The following is a 4,363-nucleotide window of genomic DNA, read 5'->3' as shown; positions in this document are numbered from 1 at the left end:
CCTCAGCTTCCGAAGTTCCGCCTCGGCCAGCTGTTCTTTAGTCTTCTCTGAAGGTTCCTGGGGATAGTCGGAGTCTTTTCTCTTGTGCTTCCTTGACTGAGTGAGACAGGGAGGGGGTCGGGTTGCACATAAGTAACAGGTTAGGTGACTAAAGAAGCCCACATTTCCGCTCAAGGGCAAAGAGCAGGAGGGGGTGGCTAGAGCAAGCCTAGAGGTGGAAGACCACACCTGAGTGATGTCAACTGCTTATCTGTTACATGGCAACCTCCCCCTTGCCCCAGGTTGCCAGGATGGAGAGGAGGATAGGCCTCATTATTGCATACTGAAAAGGTGGCTTTGCTGTATGACCTTGGGTGAGTCACTTAACATCTCTGAGCCTCCAGTCTCTTATCTACAAACGTGCACCTATAGGTTTGTTGTCAGGATGAGATGAGCTGATAGGTGTGCAGTGGGCAACACAGCTCCTGACCCACAGAACGCTCTCTGGACATGAGAGCTGTTACTACCTACCAACGGCATCTTGAAGGAATCGTGCTTTCCTTCTGCTCAGACACCGGACCCGGGAGGGTCAAAGCCAGCAGGTGCTCCTTTCTCTCTCTGCAGTGCCCTGTCTGCAGTGATGAAAGGAAGAGAACTTGTGAGCCACCCTTCTAGAAGTGCAGGACCTAGTGGCACCTTCTCCCTCCCCCACGCCCTGCAGTCCCTTTCTCCTCCCACAGCCTGGCACATGAGGGGGACATGGCAGATGGCTGCCCGGGGGTGAGAAGAGCCTTCTTTTTTTTTTTTTTAAGCAATGTTTGCCTGAAACCTGCTTCTCACACAATTTATTATTAGGAGCTGGGCAGATGGTTCTGGCATGTCAGTTACCCTCCTGCTCCCTGTGTCCCCAGAAAAGATGGGGCAAAGGGCATCAGGACAGTGTGTTCTCTGTTGGGGTTAAAGTGAGACTCACCTAGCTTCAGCTGTCGGGGACCCCTCACCCCTCACCTTTTAAAGCAAGAGCCAGTGGTAATGAGAGCCATTTTACCATGTCATAACGTAAACCTCATCTGGCCCGTAAGTACCACAGGTGGGGACGATGCTATCCCTATAAGTTACACAGGGCTGTGAGATCCGCTGCACCCCAAATCTCAGACTTCATGAATTAGATTCCTAAGGCAGAAATGTCTAGCTTCGCCACCCCGAGGGGTCCTGCAGTGCAGTGGCTTAAAGCATTGTTTATATCAATCACCGGATCTCAGCAAAAATTCCTCCTCAGCCACTTACGAACCTGGAACAAGTCACTTCAGTTCTGCGGGCCTCGGTTTCCTCATCTACAACATAGAAATTTTAGAAGGCACTTCACGGGTTGTTGAGCATGTTAGGCACTGAGCCTGGCACATGGTAAGTGCTTAGTAAACAGAGGCTGATATGGTATAGGTTGTTGCCTACGGTGAAGGTCCAGTGTAATGAGTGTTTATGTGGGGTGTCCAGCATTCCTCTACCTCCTGGTAACAATATCCAGGATTTCCCATGAGAAGCCAGCCTGCCCCCAACCCCCACCACACACACACACATACATAGTCCTGGTCATTTTTTGTCCCCTGGGGCTGACCCCACCATACCACCTTCAGCATTGGAACATGTGACCCTGGATGGGCCAATCAGAGTGCCAGACCCTTGGCCAATCTACATAATTCCGGCCCCCTGGCCTAGGGGATCAGTTCAGGGATGGGCACACGACCCTGGCTAGTCCAAGAAGAGTGAATGGTGGAACTTAAGCTTGCACACTCAGGAAGAGAGACTTTATTTCTTGTTGCACTTAAACCTAAGTGAATGAAGTTGGGAGGGGCTGGCAGCCATCTTTTCTCTGCAAGGGGATGGAAATATAAAGTTAATATGGAGAAGAGAAGACAAAATAAAGAGAGATTGAACCTTGAGGACATCAGCTGAGCCCCTCATACAGCCAAGCCTGAAGATACCTCTGGGTCATGTCTAATACATGAATCAACACATTCTCTTCAAGCAGTTTGAGATGAGTTTTCTATCGCTTGCAACCAAATGAGTTCTCATGCCCAAAGTACTTAGATCCATTTAGCACACAAACTAAGCTCCTACTGTGCACTAAGCACTGTAAAGAATTCAGTGATAAGTCAGCCTTCAAGGTGCTATGAATCTTACCCAGGGAAAATAGTGGAAAAGGCTCCACAAAGAAAGTGACTTTTAATTTAGGTTTTGAAGGATGACTAGGAGTTCACCAAGCAGAGAAAAAGTGGAGAAGAAATTCTGGGTAAGGGGTGAAAAATGGGCAAAGGCTAAGAGGCAAGTGAATAAAGGAGTGTTCCGAGAATGATGTGTGGACTAGTGCAGGTGGCAGCACGTACTGAGAAGTGACTGGCAAAGAGGTCTGGAAAAGCCTGATGTTCCTTGAAAGCAAGGATATAATAAGATCAGCTCTTAAGAGATCAATTCATTGCCTCCCCAACAGCCACTTCCCCTTCATGTAGAGTTGTTGCTTGAGGTAGCTTTGCGGACAGAGGTTACACTTCCCAGCTCCTCCTGCATCTAGGCAAGGCGATGTGATACATTCTCACCAATAGGGTATGAGCAGAGGGGAAGTGTGTCACTTTCAGAACCTGACTTTTAACAAGTGGATGTGATGTTTCCATCTTCTCTTCCCCCATATGGAAAAAGGAGCTAGAGATGGGCGGAGCCACAAGACAGATCCCCCAAATCAACTGGTGGAAAAAATCACCCACCAACTAGGAGCATCCTCATTGGACTGTTACAAAAATGAGAAATTAATTTCTGTTGCATTAAGCCACTGAAACGTGGGGATATATTTGTTAGAGCAGCTAGCATTGCTCTAAGAATACTCTAAATTCTTCCTAACAGGACTCTGATCTTGTCCCTCCTCAATGTGTCCAATCCCAGAGGATGAATTGTGATTGGTTTCCATTACTCATAGCAACCTCACTTCCCTTTGTCAGTGATTGGTCTAAGGATGGACATGTGACCCAGATCTGACCAATGAAACATAAGGAGTAGTCTATTCCTATTCCTTGGTGACAAAAAGAGCTTGTCCATGTCCTGCTCTTTTGCTTTTGGAAATTATTGTGAAGGCATGATGATAGGTACTGCAGCAACCATCCTGTGACCATGAGAAGGAATATCACTGTCATGCTGAGGAGAGCAAAAAAAAAAGCTGGGGGTAAATTTAGGACCTCATTGGCAGTTTGCCACTGCCCCATCCTTGGAACTGCCTACCTTCTTGTTAAATGAAATAAAAAGTGTCACTGTTGTTTAAGACAGTCTTAGCAAGTATTTTGTTCATTGAAGCCAAGTGTGTTCCTATCTTACATGATCCACCACCTTGAAGATGATTCTCAAGCTGCTAGGTGGTATAGGACAATAGAGGCTGCTAATATAGAAACCTCTGGCTTTTCCTTGAGATGTTCTAGATGGTTTCTAGAGGGTTTGGGGACTAACTGAATTTTGGTAAATCACATTTGAAGGAAAATATCAGTGTTGGGAAGTTCCCAAGGCAGAGAAGTGGGGTAGATGCAATCGTTCCATGGCTCGGTTATTTCTGGAAGAGCCCTCAAAGTGGGCGTAGAGGCCGTAACAGGATTTACCTGACTGCGAAGGTCTGGGGAAAGGATACTCACTTTGGGATCTCTTTCAACTCTGGAACTTTATGCAAGTCCAATTCATATGGTCCCAGAGCTTTTTTATATTCAAGGGTGTTTGGGGTCCTAAGCGGTTCTGTGGTACACCTGAAAGCATAACTCAAGTATACCTGACATTCACTGACAATGTGATTTCACCTCTGAATCTCCATCTCCATCTGCAGAATGGGGATACCCACACCCGCCCTCAGCAGTAAATAACATACATAAAGCTCTTAGCGCAGCGTCTAGCACATAACAAGTGTTTGATAAATGTAGCTTATCTGCGAATCAGGATTTTCAAGTATCAGTTTATCTTGCCCTTGAGTTAATTTGTTGTGGTGTGTGTTTTTCCCCCAAGAGCTGGAAATGACATACTCACATGCACAGAACCAGCCTCCCCCAGGACACTGGCTTCTCTCCAACTTCCAGATGCCCACACAGGCCTTTCCCTGTGTCCACGCTGTTCCCTGCTGGCAGATCCAACCCCATTCTCACAGCTGGGCCTTCAGAGAACTCCACAGGTATCCTGGCCCTGGGCACACTACCATCTCATTCAGGGGTCTCATACTCACAGCCCACAGGGTAAATTCAACCTGCCTTCAGTTCTGCTTAGTGGGTAGTGTTGTGTTTTTAAATGTGAATGTGGGTCATGCACTCACTCTCCTGGCTGCAGGTTCCATCCCCCCAGCTGCCTAAGTCTTCCTCCCCCCAAT

This window comes from Pteropus alecto, unplaced genomic scaffold, assembly GCF_000325575.1.
Source record: "Pteropus alecto unplaced genomic scaffold, ASM32557v1 scaffold213, whole genome shotgun sequence".
Taxonomy (NCBI): domain Eukaryota; kingdom Metazoa; phylum Chordata; class Mammalia; order Chiroptera; family Pteropodidae; genus Pteropus; species Pteropus alecto.
The sequence above is the reverse complement of the archived record's forward strand: the minus strand, read 5'-3'. Positions refer to the sequence as shown.